This window comes from Triticum dicoccoides, chromosome 7B (assembly GCF_002162155.2).
Source record: "Triticum dicoccoides isolate Atlit2015 ecotype Zavitan chromosome 7B, WEW_v2.0, whole genome shotgun sequence".
Lineage (NCBI taxonomy): Eukaryota > Viridiplantae > Streptophyta > Magnoliopsida > Poales > Poaceae > Triticum > Triticum dicoccoides.
The window spans coordinates 552,500,923-552,517,853 of NC_041393.1; the positions used below are offsets into that span (position 1 = coordinate 552,500,923).

At 45.9% G+C, this 16,931-nt stretch overlaps 1 pseudogene; it reads right to left on the minus strand.

Annotated features, from left to right (window-relative positions):
• Positions 1-430: 430 nt before the first annotated feature.
• The window catches only part of LOC119339108, a 35,150-nt pseudogene continuing 18,649 nt past the window's right edge, over positions 431-16,931 (minus strand).

Sequence of the window (16,931 nt, forward strand, 5' to 3'; positions counted from 1 at the left end):
TGGAGACCAATATATTTATGAGGATTTTTCACCAAATCAAGTACTGAAACCATTAATAATTCACCAACTTCTTGGAGGATTTGCATCTTGGTTAATACTCTTCAGTTAACCATGTCAGGTTGCTTCATTGTGTGGCCATATTAATTATTGCACCATAGTAGAATATAGAAAGTAGGTCGAACTGACACAGTTTTCCTTACTGAAGTTGAAGTGGCATAGTAGTCTTGTTGGAATCATACACTTCCTTATTCTTGGTTCTTGGAAACCTTAGGCCGTTAATGAGTTGCTCCTCACAAGCACAGGATTATTCAGTTGCCCTGTTTGACAACAAGGATGACTTTCAGAACCAAATTTTGCTGTCTGCTATACATTGTGTAGTCATATATTCTCATTTTGTACATTATGTCCCATCATAGAAAGCAGAAAATTATCAAAAGATTCTACCCGTGCATTTTCTCAACTCCCAAGCCACATTAGAAATAGGAGTCATCTTTGAAATCTTTGAGTCTGTATTGGGATCGAAATAAATAAAATCTTCTGTCATGGTGGCCATCATATGAGAATGAGAATGGCAGGAACTGATAACTAATCCATTTGGAGTGCCATGTTTTCCCTGAGCTGTTAGAATGAAATCCTCATAGCGCCCAGAATATATTTCATCATATGGATGCACGATCTTTGCCCCATTAAACTTACAAGAGAAGCATCGAGCTTGTATCAGAATAAACATAAAGAATTAGACTATTAAGAAAGCATTTAATGCACATAAAATAAATCCTACTATATGTCCTGACTAAGTACTATCTTTAATCATTGATAATACAAATTTCACAATATGTATACTAAAACTGAATGCAAAATATGAAGTTAGAGAGACAATGCCACACTGCCACACCATAACACATATATTTCCTATTCTTCCCATATCATAGATTTTTCGAACAACTTTAAAAACACTATTTATGGATATACATACCTACTGATTCTTTATAGTAAGCTGAAAAATAATATCTTGCCCATTTCTTGTAGTTGTATTAATAAATAAAGGAAAACTCGAATTCTAATAAATCAACAGCTCAATTAGAATTTGTATTCCTTTATGGTATCTCTTATGACCATATTAGAATACATTAACACTATTCTAATTATCTCGAAGTAAGTTATTGTAATCATATACTTCTTGTCTCTCATTATTGTAACGCAGAATCCATGTTAAACCATGTCATTTTAAAAATGACAGCCATCAAATTGAGTTAGTTATAAATCTAAGGCCTTGGATCATAAATTGCCAAAGGACGCTGCTGATACATATGCAGCTGCCTTTTCTTCAAACCACTAGTGGTGTTCTCTTGGACTCTGATTTCTTTCCCTAGGTAGTAGGCATTGATTTCAAATTTGACTAAAACCACGACAGTTACTTTGGCATGGATGGAGTATGAGATAAGAGATGAAAAACAACCGTCCAGCACACAAGTTGTTATACCACTGCAAAATTTATGAAGAGAACAACAACTATGATCAAAGCAATGGAAAGGTGTAAATGTTTTTAGATGAATAACTATTGTTCCCATAAACTCCATGACGGTAATGGAAACATACAGACAACACATTTCAACAATTTGATAACGATACAGGTGACATAACATACTCTTATGACCATAGTAGTGGAAAAAGACTGATTTGCCCAACTACTGCTTGTCTTACAACTACGAAACATACAAGTAACATATTCCAATAATTTCATGCCACCGCAAGCACTATGTACGTGCATGCCCTGTTTTCTGCGAGAACTGTGTTGGAATATGATTTAGCTAGGTAAACCTCAACGGACTCCATGAGCCATTTGGTACTTATGTGCCCGTCTCAAACAAAAGAGTAATGAATTTTGAGGCTAATTATCTTTATATGTTAGAAACATATCCTGGACTTAGCTATCGACCATATTGAATAGACAACTCGGCTACAAAATACTTTTATCACTTTCTGCCATAAAAATATCAATGTGCAATTAATTTGGAACCACCGAAGAAATAAGCCACTCAACTTAGCAGTATCACTTATAAGTCAGAAAAAGGATTCACAAACATATTGATAACCAAAGCGAGCACCTAATACCGTCTTCTTGAATCTTGTCAATGGCTCGAAAACAATGACATAATGAATTTTCCACGAGATACAGAGCTGAGAGCATACCATTATCTATGCAAGAATTCGATACAGGGGTGCACCAGGATGGTCTGTCCCGCATAGCTTTAACACTATTGGTACATTGAGCGAAGAACAGTTCTGGAGCTCTGACAGCGGAATTTGGTCGATTAGCCGTTGCCAAGAAATTGACATGGAAGTACTCAAATTGGAGCCTCTTCTTATAGAGAGCAACACTTGGCCCGTCAGGTACTTTAGGATTCACACCACAAATGGTATGAAGTTTATAGTGGACTTGTACGTAACAACGCAGAAGAGCGCAGCCGATAATTAAAAAAAAGAATTTCAGCATACGGAAGACAAAATGATGCATGTTAGAATTCAGAAGCAAGAAAAGGAAAAATAGAGGCAAATTGCACCAACCCCTTTTTGCCGAGAGTAGTCGCTCAATGCCGCCTTGACCCTTTTGACAAAGAAGTTTTGTTCGCGCCTAATTTTTTTTCCAAAACTCTGAAATAAACATCTTCTGTTTTTTGCTCAAGACATGTGAGCTTGAGGTCACCCAGTTCAGTTGCTGAGTCTGCTCCTCTGACTTGGTAGGTGGCAGAGCCATGGCAAGGCATTCAACTACATCATTGGTGAGTGTGCCCTGTAAAATAGCTGGCAGCTTGTCGGACTCCATGTTCAAGGAAGACGTGGCAAACTTCACCAGAGCGTCAGAGTCGACATACCATGAGACAACCGCCGCTTGCCTATAGGCGTCCTGGTAATTGTCACACACAGCATGACCATGCTTCTTTAACTTGCGGATGGCCTTGTGGACATCGGCGTCGCTCCTGAAAAGATACCAGATAGCGTCGTGCTCCGTGATGGTGGGAGCACATGTTCGAAGGAAGGTAACGAGGCCGTAAAAAGAGCAGCACTCCATGCGTGCAAGCATGCGTGTGCATATCATGTCCACCTTGAATTGCAGCTCGAACTTTTGGGGCGTAGGGAACGTAGAGCCATGCCAGATGGTGTTGAGGATGATGTTGGAGACAGGATCCCTGGGGCCATAGCAATACCCACCCTTGAGGAGGCTGCAGTGGTGACGCCTGCGCAGGCCATCCCAAGGCAGATTAGCAAGTGCTTGTAAGTAGTGACCATGGATCTTGCCGAGGAGAAGCAGCTTTAGAGAGAGAGTGGATCTGAATGTCAACTGAGGCCCAAGCCTCCTCTTCCGTGGCCTATTCCCCTCTATGGATTCTGATGTCTGCTGGCTTCTCTTCCTCTTCTTATTCTTCTTCTTTTTCTCCTTGACACAAAGATGATACAGTGATAGGTTGGTGAGATCATCCAAGCTCGCGGGCTCTTGCTTGAGAAACTCGGTAAGGCTCTTGAGGGTTGCAGGGGAGAGAGGGTCTTGTCCAGCAAGAAGTGTAGTGACATCGGATAGGCGAGAGGCCATAATCAATGACGCTTTCACCAGGACATTCGGTTTAGGATGCCTCGCACACGCCGCGGTGCATTCCTAGGCGACCATGGTGGTACGGGAGGTGATGCTCGATGCGCCGCGCCGCTTGTTCTGATCTCGCTCGATGAGGCGCACGGCGGCGCGAAGGTCGGCCCTTCCCAGGAGCAGGTGATACGTCTCCGTCGTATCTATAATTTTTGATTGTTCCATGCGAATATTATACAACTTTCATATACTTTTGGCAACTTTTTATACTATTTTTGGGACTAACATATTGATCCAGTGCCTAGTGTCAGTTCATGTTTGTTGCATGTTTTTTGTTTCGCTGAAAACCCATATTAAATGGAGTCCAAACGGGATAAAAATGATGGAGAATATTTTTGGAATATTTATGAATTTTGGAAAGAAGAATCAACGCGAGACGATGCTCAAGGGGCCCACGAGGCAGGGGGCGCGCCCCTGACCCTCGTGGACACCCCGTAAGGTGGTTGTTGCCCTTCTTTCGCCATAAGAAAGCTAATATCAGGAAACAAATCATGTTCAAAGTTTCAATCCAATCGAAATTACGGATCTCCGGGTATATAAGAAACGGTGAAAGTGCAAAATCTAGGAACGAATAAATAGAGAGAGATGGAGAGACAGATTCAATCTCAGAGGGGCTCTCTCCCCTCCCATGCCATGGAGACCATGGACCAGAGGGGAAACCCTTCTCCCACCTGGGGAGAAGGTCAAGGAAGAAGAAGAAGGAGGGGGGCTGTCGGTGTCAAAACCGGCGGATCTCGGGTAGGGGGTCCCGGACTGTGCGTCTAGGCGGATGGTAACAGGAGACAAGGGACATGATGTTTTTACCCAGGTTCGGGCCCTCTCGATGGAGGTAAAATCCTACTCCTGCTTGATTGATATTGATGATATGGGTAGTACAAGAGTAGATCTACCACGAGATCAGAGAGGCTAAACCCTAGAAGCTAGCCTATGGTATGATTGTTGTTCGTCCTATGGACTAAAACCCTCCGGTTTATATAGGCACCGAAGAGGGTTAGGGTTACACAGAGTCGGTTACAATGGTAGGAGATCTACATATTCGTATCGCCAAGCTTTTCTTCCACGCCAAGGAAAGTCCCATCCGGACACGGGACAAAGTCTTCAATCTTGTATATTCATAGTCCAGGAGTCCGGCCAAAGGCTATAGTCCGGCCATCCGGACATCCCCTAATCCAGGACTCCCTCAGTAGCCCCTGAACCAGGCTTCAATGACGACGACTCCGGCGCGCATATTGTCTTCGGCATTGCAAGGTGGGTTCCTCCTCCGAATACTTCATGGAAGATTTTGAACACAAGGATAGTGTCCGGCTCTGCAAAATAAGTTCCACATACCACCGTAGAGAGAATAATATTTACACAAGTTCAATCTGCTGACGTATTTCATGGCGTGACATCACACCACGGCCAAGCCTTTATTCGAATCATTTTTACTGTCCCACCTCAGCGCGTTTAGCGAGGTGGTTTCCTTGGCACGTATTGTCAAAGCAGAGATCGTGTCCCCTTATTCCGAGATTCTCATCAATATGGGCGTGGGTAACCCAACCGTGCCCATTGGCACGTCTCCTCTATTGAAGGCGAGTCCCAAACGGTCACGGGGAAGGCTCTTGGTATTCAACCTCTCTATAAAGAGACCAAGGCTCCACTCCTTTCTTTTAATCTCAATCGATTCCGCCCCTCGCCTCGAGTTCCAACACCCAAAGCTCCAGATACAGGCGCTTCGGACATTCGATGATGTCCGGCTCCGACCAGCAAGGCCGGTGGATGCCTTCCTCCGTTACGGAAGAAGACGTGCAAGGGCTAAGAGATGCCAGGTATCTAACCGGCAAAATTGCGCATAGGCTGCCTACCCAAGGGCAGGTTATTCCCACTCCCAAGCCTGGTGAAAGCGTGGTGTTCGCGTCTCACTTTCTTCGGGGGCTAAGCTTCCCGACGGACCCCTTCGTGAGGGGGCTCATGTTTTATTATGGGTTGGAATTTCACGACTTGGATCCGGAGTCCATCCTCCACATCTCATCGTTCATTGTCATATGCGGAGCCTTCCTCCGCATTACCCCTCACTTCGGATTGTGGCTCAAGACCTTTAAAGTGGAGCTAAAGATGATCAAGGGGCAGCAGGCAGAGTGCGGAGGGGCTGTTATAAGCAGGAATGCTGATGCTCCATGGCCCGAGGGCTCTTTTCAGGAGGAGCTCAGCCTGTGGCAACAAGAGTGGTTTTATATCACAGCTCCCAGGGGCACCAAATGGGTGGCGCCACCTGCCTTTCGCTCGGGTCCTCCACCGCGGCTGGCGTCATGGGTCAATAAAGGACTTGACTGGGGGCCGTCCAAGGACGTGCCCTTGCTGCAGGGCCGCATTCAAGATCTCCTAGAGAGAGAGAGAGAGATCACTCTGGTCGTAGTAGCGCAGGTCATGCATATTCGCCGCATCCTGCCCTGCAGACGTCGCCCCCTCCGTCTGTGGGAATTTAACCCGGAGGGGCCATGAGCTCTCCAACATTTTATGGGCGTGACGCCCGTGGAGATGTACAAGCTTTTCTTCGGATCACAAGCGATGTGTCCGGACTTGACCGAGGACGCAGGTCTAAGCTGCAATCGCCCGGATACTCAAGTAAGTAGCCCTGTACCCGGACACGCAATCCCATATTTATCATGAATTTGCTCATAAAAGAGTTGTCCCTTGAACAGAAGTGGATAGCGAAAGCAAAGTTAATCAGATGTCTGGCCCCCCTCCCAGAGACCACGCCAGATGCAATGTTGACCAGGATGCTGGAGGTTGCACCTTTGGAAGAAGGTGAAGGGGGGAACAAGGAAGCTACCGCCTCCGCGAAGGAGGCTGGAAGGAAAGGAGGGAGTGAGAATCCCTCCATCCCAGGAAAGAAGAGGACCGCCTCTGAAGACCCGGAGACCATGGTCACAAAGCGGGGGAAGAAATCTTCGTCAGAGAGTCCTGCGCTGAGAGATGCCTCGGCCGCATTATGCCCCCAAGGGGATCAGCCCTCCACCGAGCCGTAAGTAAAAAGGGGAGTTTTTATTAAAATAAAGGATATCCCTGCCCTATTTCTGATGAAGATAACCGAAGTTTCACCAGGTAGTTTGGATCTCAGCCCTTCTCAGCAGAGCTCATTTTCAGGGATCTTCGTCCGGAGATGATTGAGAGTGAAACGCCCCCCCTGCCGTACCGTCGTGCGAGGCGGGCGACCCTGAGGTGTCATCGCGGAGGGTTTCTCCGAGTCCGGCGGAGCCGGAAGGCAGTCATATTTCCCCTCAAAGCCCTCCGCGTCCGGCCTTCGAAAAAGGCAATCGGACGAGTCCAGCTGCACCTGGTGTTTGGTCGGAGGAGCTGAAGGATCTACTCGGGCGAGCGTCTATCTCAGAAGATCACCGTGCGTTAATGGGTATGGTGATTGAAAGGGTTTCATTCGCTGAGAGCGGATTGCACGAAGCCGTCAGAAGTTTACTGACAGGCTTTGAGGTACGCAAAATGATGTACCTTCTGACAGTTCCGCATATACAATGCGCCCTGTGTAGATAGTAGCCCCTAAGGCTTGGTTTGTTGTCAAAAAATGACAGCACGCCGAGGATCATAATCCCAGGTATAATATGTCGCCCTTCCTATGTAGGTGGCGAAGGGTCCGGTGGCTGGCCGGACTGATGAATATGCCAAACTGAAGCGGCAACTTGACGTGGCGGATGCCGATGTCGTGCTTGTCAATAAGCGACTTGATGAGTCACAAGGTATGCAATTTCTCCGCGGACACCTGGTAAGGGAGCTTGATGCCCGTGCCTTACAACAAGTATGCTTGATGCAGATGGTGCCACTGCCATGGAGAACCTACGGGCAGAACTCGCCGGAGCCAAGGAGCAGGCCAGAAAGAGTGACGCGGCTGCCTTAAAGGCAGTCGAAGAGCTAAAAGCCGAACAAGCTGCTCATTGCCGAAGCAAGAAGGAAATGGCTGAGATGGCCGTGGAGTTGAAGAATGCTGCCGACCGCTGCAAGCTTCTTGAAAAAGAAGATCGAGCGGTACAAGAGGACCTGAAGAAGACCGCTACCGTGGCCAAGGATGGTCGCTCTGCGATGAGAGCTATGAAGGAGGAGCTGCGTCAGGCCGGAGATATCGCTGCTGGAAAGCCCTTTCTGCTCCGGAGGAAATTCATGGATCCTAAATATGCTCAGTTGGACCGGCTATGGAGTGCGGAGGATGCTTATCTGGACTTGGCGGCAAGTGGCGCGGACGCGGCCGAACACTTCCGAGATCAAGAGGATCATGAAATGGCAAAGGTTTTTTGGTTGCAGTTCCATAATCCAGAGCGCCCACTTCCATTAACCGATCACTTGGCCGAATGGGCGGAGCTGAATAGGTTATTCGGACTTGCCATGAAGGATGTTGTGAGTCTTTTGTGGCCGAAGAGGCCTGAGCCAAAGAGTTATTTTGGCTTGGTGCAGCAGTTCCTTGGTGCGGTGCCGCATATCAATGCAATGAGAAGGTTGGCATGCATATAGGGTGCGCGGATGGCTCTTGCCCGTGTCAAGACATGCTGGGCGGAGATGAAGGCCACCGATGTTGCATCCCAAGATTTGGACGGAAGCCGAGTGCCTATCGAGCACTATTTTCAGGAAGTTCTGCAGGGCGCTCGTTTAATAGAGACGCAGTGCTCGAAGGATATTATGTTCGAATAACATGTATTATTGTGAAACAATGTTTCAATGAAATATAAAAGCTTTTTATACTTGTGCCTTCAAGAATTAAAGCACCTCCTGTGTGGCCGTTAATGTATATGTGTATATAACCTGAAAGATGGCAGTCTTCGGCTTCAGCCCCCACGCATATAATGCGGGGGTGTTTGCAAAAGGTGCGTTTTCACACTTTATCCAACGTCTTGGTCCTATAAAGGAGGTGGTAGCGCAGCAAACTAGGCAACCGGACTATAATGCTTTATCACTTTCACTTAGCCATAGGAGTTTGACAGTGGGGCTACTATATAGCCCCTAGGGGCACCGCGCTCACCCGAATTCGGGGCGCGTATGTGCCTGACCGGGAAACAGCCCTTCGTCTATGCGGAGGAATCCTAAAGATTTCGGCGGGTCATGGAGTGGTTGACCAGTCTCACGCTATATCATGACAGTCAGTTTTCGGCTTTCTCTACTGAGGTGCTCGCCTGGACGAACCGGGGCAAAATCGCAGTAGTTCTCCTGGTGCCGCGTTAACCAAGAGAGCGGAACGTAAGGCGGCAAAACATAGGAGCCGGGAAAACCCAACATTTGACCAAAGACATGATTCGGAGCGGATGCATATAAGGCCTAACTCGAGACGCCGAACACTCCCTAAGGTATTCGGTCTTTATGAAAACGGGCCGAACAACGCCCTTGGTAATAAGCCCCTGGTGTCTAGGTACGCGCAAAATTCTGACGTGGCCCATGCCAAAATGCCAGCCTCCTCCTTGGTTATAGCAAGAAACCAGGGGATGTGTATCAACAAGAGACAGTAAAAAAGGGTTTATGCAGGGTCTTAATCTGAAAATAATCCTTGCAACGGGTCCCTACTGCACGTCTGCGCCTGTGTCTCCGTTGTGCCGTATCCTGGACGGGTGTAGCATGGTGTTCATCTGTAAAAGGGAGGAAATTGAGCTTTATTGTCTCTTGCTGTATATGCGCGGAGCCCCTTGTGCGGTGGTATGCGGCTGGTAAGCCCTTGTATGCTTACACCGGACTCGTCTAACCGTGTCCGGGGTCTGAACGACCTGTGTAGGTGCTTGGATAAAGCCAGTTTAGTGTGTGGCTGTCAAGGCAGTCACACAATCTTCCGCGCTCGAGGAACACTCGATATTTCCCTTTAAGGAGATGATGCCTCGCGGACCGGACATTTTAAGTGTAAGGGATGCATAATGCGGTATTGCGTTAAAGCGGGCGAAAGCTTCGCATCCCAGGAGTGCTTGGTAGCTACTTGCAAATGGGGCGAGATGGAAGTTTAACTTTTCGCGGCGGAAGTTGTCGGGTGAGCCGAACACAACTTCTAGCAGTAGAGAGCCCGTACTATGGGCATATGGGCCAGGAATTACCCCTTGAAAGGAAGTGTTGCTATGGTGAACTTTGGCTGGGTCTATCCCCATTTTGCGGATTGTGTCCTGATATAGCAGGTTTAAATCACTGCCGCCGTCCATTAGGACTTGTGTAAATTGGAGTCCGTCAATTATCGGATTTAATATCAAGGCAGTCCGTCCTGCATTCCGGAGACTTCTAGAGTAATCCTGATGGTCGAAGGTGATTGGTTTTAACAACCAGTGGCGGGACTCCTCTGGGTAGGTCGTATGGCGCATACCTCTATGGGCGCCGCTCTATTTTTACCTTTTGTCACGCGAAGTGAGTTTACTGTTTTGACTTCTTGTGGGAAATTCTTTTGTTTTCCGGTGCTCTGCTTGTGGGGATCGTCATCGTCCTCGCCTGGTGTGTCGAGCCCCTTGTGTTCGGCGTTGAGTTTGCCGGACTGCTTGAAGACCCAACAATCTCTGTGGGTATGATTTGCAGGCTTCTCGGGGGTACTGTGGATTTGGCATACCTTGTCCAAGATTTTGTTTAAGTTAGATAGCTCGTCCCTGTTATCCTTAGGGGGAAGTTTTTTTATGATTCTGCCGTAAGCTTTTGAATCCGGCGTTGACTGTCGTGCTCTTCGGGCTATTGCCCTTGGTCCGACGCTGTTCCTTGCTGCGTCGTGGTTTCCCATTTCCATCCCTGATACTGCATCTTGCCAGCCAGCTATCCTCTCCCGCGCAAAAGCGGGTCATGAGGCTTGTTAATGCGGACATTGTTCTTGGCTTCTCTTGGCTGAGGTGTCTGGCGAGCCATTCGTCTCGGACGTTATGTTTGAAAGCTGCTATGGCTTCGGCGTCCGGACAGTCGACTATTTGGTTCTTTTTAGTAAGGAATCTGTTCCAGAATTTTTGGGCTAACTCTCCGGGTTGTTGAGTTATGTGACTTAAGTCGTCTGCATCCGGAGGTCGGACATGGGTCCCTTGAAAATTTGCCCGAAAGGCATCCTCGAGCTCCTCCCAACTTCCAATGGTGTTTTCGGGGAGGCTTTTGAGCCAATGCCTAGTTGGCCCTTTGAGCTTGAGGGGCAAGTATTTTATGGCGGGTAGATCATCTCCTCTAGCCATGTGTATGTGGAGGATGTAATCCTCAATCCAGACTCCAGGGTCTGTTATTCCGTCGTATGCCTCTATGTTTACGGGCTTGAATCCCGCTGGAAATTTATAATCCAGAACCTCATTGGTGAAACATAGGGGGTGTGCAGCACCCCTGTGTTTAGGTGTACCATAGTATTCGGATACTTGATGTGTTGCATTGCTTACTAGAGCTTGCTTTCTTGTCCCGTAGATAGATCTATCTGGGCCATCTTTTTCATGCGAATTTGTGTGCGGATCGAGGGCCGGCTTGTGTGCGACGCCGTTTGCCGCTCTATGTCTGCCATGGGGTCGTCTATCCGACCGAGTGGCCTCCTTGTTCTTTGATTGCGGAGGCTCTACGGCCTCCTCATCGAATTCGGGCAGTAGTTTTCGCTTCGGGTAGCTCTTTGTTCGGCGACTATCGCCGTATTTGTCTGCGGTGTTGAGTACTTTGCTGCATCTGATTATGAGCGCATCTTCCGCTGTTTTGAGCTTCCGCTTCTGCTTTTTCAGGCTACGCGCAGTGGCGACGAGCCTTTTGTGGAGGTTCTTCTACTCTAGTAACTTGTCCGGCATGAGATCGCCCGGACTGTTATCTTCGCTGGGGACGGGTTGTTTATCCAGATTGTCCTTTTCGGACTGTTGCTCGGTAGCATGTTCGTCATCCACCGGTTCGCCCTGCTCTATGGCTGGGTCTGTATGGTTGTTGTCTTTGTCGAGGCGGGACTTTGAGCGGCGCTTACGGCGCCGTTTTGACTGCTTTTCGAGGGAATGATCCCTCGTGACGTCCCGTTGTTCCTCGTCGTCGCTTCCTTTAGGTGTGTCCACCATGTATACATCATGAGATGAGGTGGCTGTCCAGTGCCCTATAGGTGTTGGTTCATGTTTGTCTCCTACATCGTCGTCCATACCGTCGATGTCTTCGGAGTCGAAGTCGAGCACGTCGTTTAAACTTTCCACAGTGGCTACGAAGTGGGTGGTGGGTGGGCTTCGAATTTCTTCGTCGTCCGCATCCCAACCTTCCTGACCATAATCCAGCCAGGGCTCTCCTAATAAAGAGAGAAACTTTAGCGAATTCAGGATGTCGCCAAAGGGCAAGTGCTGAAAGATGTACGCATCAGTGAAATCCATGATCAACGCTCAATCAGATTCGATTGGCAGGGGCGCGGAAGGTTCGGAGTCCGGAGAGGAGTCTGACACCTTGGAGTCGCGAGCTTCACGAAGGACAGGGTTGGTGTTCGGCTCAATCGCCGTCGGGATAGCAGCCCCCGAGGCGGTGTCCAGCCACCCATCCTCGATCGGCGCAGTCAGCTCCGAGCTAAGAGTCGGAGCGGACATTTGCGCGGCCTCCAGGGCACTGTCCGGCAGCAGAGCTAGATCATGCCCATCATGACAGTGCGGCGTGCTTGGCTGTGGCTCGAACCCGTCGAAGATCAAGTCTCCGCGGACGTCAGCCGTATAGTTCAAACTTCCAAATCTGACCTGATGGCCAGGGGCGTAGCTTTGAATCTGCTCCATATGGCCAAGCGAATTGGCCCACAGTGCAAAGCCGCTGAATACGAAGATCTGTCCAGGGAGAAAAGTCTCACCCTGGACCGCATCATTGTTGATGATCGGAGGAGCCATCGGCCTAAAGATGACAGCACAGAGGAACTCTCAATGAAAGCACCAATGTCGGTGTCAAAACTGGCGGATCTCATGTAGGGGGTCCCAGACTGTGCGTCTAGGCAGATGGTAACAGGAGACAAGGGACACGATGTTTTTACCCAGGTTCGGGCCCTCTCGATGGAGGTAAAACCCTACTCCTGCTTGATTGATATTGATGATATGGGTAGTACAAGAGTAGATCTACCACGAGATCAGAGAGGCTAAACCCTAGAAGCTAGCCTATGGTATGATTGTTGTTCATCCTATGGACTAAAACCCTCCAGTTTATATAGGCACCGAAGAGGGTTAGGGTTACACAGAGTCGGTTACAATGGTAGGAGATCTACATATTCGTATCGCCAAGCTTGTCTTCCACGCCAAGGAAAGTCCCATCCGGACACGGGATGAAGTCTTCAATCTTGTATCTTCATAGTCCAGGAGTCCGACCAAAGGCTATAGTCTGGCCATCCTGACACCCCCTAATCTAGGACTCCCTCAGGGGCTCTCTCCCCCTCGCTTCCGGTTGCGCCGAAACGCCGCCGGCGCCATCATCATCACCGCGATGTACACCATTACCTCCTTCATCTTCACCAACATCTCCATCACCTTCCCCCATCTATCTAGAGCGGTCCACTCTCCCGCAACCCGATGTACCCTCTACTTGAACATGGTGCTTTATGCTTCATATTATTATCCAATGATGTGTTGCTATCCTATGATGTCTGAGTAGATTTCCATTGTCCTATCGGTAATTGGTGAATTGCTATGATTGGTTTAATTTTCTTGTGGTTATATTGTTGTCCTTTGGTGCCCATCATATGAGCGCGCGCGTGGATCACACCATAGGGTTAGTTGTATGTTGATAGGACTATGTATTGGAGGGCAAGAGTGACAGAAGCTTCAACCTAGCATAGAAATTGATGCATACGGGATTGAAGGGGGACCAATATATCTTAATGCTATGGTTGGGTTTTACCTTAATGAACCTTAGTAGTTGCGGATGCTTGATAATAGTTCCAATCATAAGTGCATAGAATTCCAAGTCAGGGATGACATGCTAGCAGTGGCCTCTCCCACATAAAACTTGCTATCGGTATAGTAAAGTAGTCAATTGCTTAGGGACAATTTTACAACTCCTACCACCACTTTTCCACACTCGCTATACTAACTTTATTGTTTCTTTATGTAAACATCCCCTAGTTTTTATTTACGTGCTCTTTATATTCTTGCAAACCTATCCAACAACACCTACAAAGTCCTTCTAGTTTCATACTTGTTCTAGGTAAAGCGAACGTTAAGCGTGCGTAGAGTTGTATCGCTGGTCGATAGAACTTGAGGTAATATTTGTTCTACCTTTAGCTCCTCGTTGGGTTCGACACTCTTACTTATCGAAGGAGGCTACAATTGATCCCCTATACTTGTGGGTTATCAAGACCTATTTCTGGCGCCGTTGCCGGGGAGTTATTGCATGGGGTGAATATTCTCATGTGTGATTGTTTGCTTTATCACTAAGTAGATTTTATTTGTTGTTCTAAGTTGTTCTCTATCTTTAGTTATTGGTAGGAAACGCAAAATACCAAACAAAATAGTTGTACCTACCTACTACACCAATGGTTGAAGAACCACTCAAAATCTATCACACTCCTGAAGCTTTTTACTTGGATCATCTTCGATCCCTATGTGCTTGTGCTGAAACCCCAACTATCTTTGTTGAGGGCAAATCTTTAGATGAGCATGCTTCTTATGTGCGACACCTCTTATCTCAAAAAGGGAAACTTTTACTGGATCAAATTCATCATTTGCAATGCTATGCTGGGAATTTATATGAAATATATGATTTTACTTGTTGTTCTGAAAACCCTGAGAAACACCTTCCGTACCAATGTGAGTTTAGTGATAATGGAATCGTATCTTCATATGCTAAGGGTGTTTATAATTACTATGATGTTCAACAAATTGAAGAATTTGTTGCTTTTAAGGGTGCTTATGAAATTGCTTCTTTGATTGAAAAGTATGATGCTACTCTTTACAAATCTGAAAGTTTTGCCATACTTAAATATTGTTATGATAATTATGCTTCTAATGCCTATGTTAATCCATATATTGAGGAATCCTCCGCTGTCCAAGAAGAGATTAATATTTTACAGGAGTCTATGGAAGAAGAAATTGATGAAACTGTGAGCTCATTGGATGAAAAAGATGATGAGGAGAGCGGAGAACAAAAGGAGGAAGAGCAGATTAGATACCCGTGCCCACCTTCTAATGAGAGTAACTCTTCAACTCATACATTGTTTAATTTCCCTTCATGCTTACCGAAGGATGAATGGTATGATGATTGTTATGAACCCATTGATTCTTTTGAAATATCCCTTTTTGATGATGCTTGCTATGCTTGTGGCCAAGATGCCAATATGAATTATGCTTATGGAGATGAACTTGCTATAGTTCCTTATGTTAAACAAGAAATTGTTGCTATTGCACCCACGCATGATAGTCCTATTATCTTTTTAAATTCTCCAAACTACACTATATCGGAGAAGTTTGCTCTTATTAAGGATTATGTTGATGGGTTGCATTTTACTGTTGCACATGATGATTTTGATAGATATAATATGCATGTGCTTGATGCTCCTACTTGCAATTATTATGAGAGAGGAACTATATCTCCACCTCTCTATGTTTCCAACATGATAGAATTGCAAGAAACTTCTTATATTATGCATTGGCCTTTACTATTTGTGCATGAATTATTCTTTTATGACATGCCGATGCATAGGAAGAGAGTTAGACTTTGTTGTTTCTTGATATATGTTAATTTGTGCTCACTACTAAATTACAAATCATTGTTAATTAAAATTGGCTTTGATATACCTTGGGATACGGTGGATCCATTACTTGAGCACTATATGCCTAGCTTAATGGCTTTAAAGAAAGCGCTGCCAGGGAGACAACCCGGAAGTTTTAGAGAGTCATTTATTTATGTTGTGTGCTTTTATAAAGTTTAATAATAAAAATAATGTGCCAAGGTTTGCCTTTAGGATGATTACAATGCTTGTTGGTTTGTGCGGTGCACGACAAAAACTTTGGCTGTAGTGCGCAATTTTACATTTTTTTTACTGGAACGTCAAATGGTTCTGAAACTTTTTGCACTGTCTTTCTATACAATTTGTTTACTTTTCAAAATTTTGGCAGAATTTTTTGGTTACAGAAGTATGGTTAATGTTCAGATTACTACAGACGTCCTGTTTAAGACAGATTTTGTTTTTGATGCATAGTTTGCTTGTTTTGATGAAACTATCAATTTCTATCAGTGGATTAAGCCATGGAAAAGTTATATTACAGTAGCTACAATGCAAAAACAAAATATGAATTGGTTTGCAATAGTACTTAGAGTAGTGATTTGCTTTATTATACTAACGGATCTTACCGAGTTTTTTGTTGAGTTTTGTGTGGATGAAGTGTTGGATGATCGAGGAGGTCTCGATATGAGGAGAAGGAGGAGAGGCAAGAGCTCAAGCTTGGGGATGCCCAAGGCACCCCAAGTAAATATTCAAGGACACTCAAGCGTCTAAGCTTGGGGATGCCCCGGAAGGCATCCCCTCTTTCTTCAACAAGTATCGGTATGTTTTCGGATTCGTTTCGTTCATGCGATATGTGCAAATCTTGGAGTGTCTTTTGCATTTAGTTTTCATTTTTCTTTTATGCACCATGCTGGTATGAGATAGTCCATGGTTGATTTATAGAATGCTCGATGCACTTCACTTAAATCTTTTGAGTATGGCTTTATAGAATGCTTCATGTGCTTCACTTATATCATTTGAAGTTTGGATTTCCTGTTTCTCTTCACATAGAAAACCGCCATTTGTAGAATGCTCTTTTGCTTCACTTACATTTGTTAGAGCGTGGTCATATCTTTTGTAGAAAGAACTAAACTCTCTTGCTTCACTTATATCTATTTAGAGAGATGACAGGAATTGGTCATTCACATGGTTAGTCATAAAATCCTACATAGAACTTGTCGGTCACTGAATATGATATGTTTGATTCCTTGCAATAGTTTTGCGATATAGAGATGATAATATGTGGGATGTTCTAGTAAATGGTTGTGTGTAGTAAGAATATTGCTGTTAAGGTTTGTGATTCCCGAAGCATGCACGTATGGTCTCCTAACTATGTAACCAAATTGGCGCGCACTGTATTTTGATTGTTTATCTTTGCGTGAAGGTCGGGCGCGTGCAATGGTTAACTCCTACCAACCTCCCCCCTAGGAGCATGTGTAGTAGTACTTTGCTTCGAGGGCCAATAAACTTTTGCAATAAGTATATGAGTTCTTTATGACTAATGTGAGTCCATGGATTATACGCACTCGTATACTTCCATCATTGTTAGCCTCTTCGGTACCGTGCGTTGCCCTTTCTCACCTCGAGAGTTGGTGGAAACTTCGCCGGTGCATCCAAACCCCATGATACTATACACTCTATCAC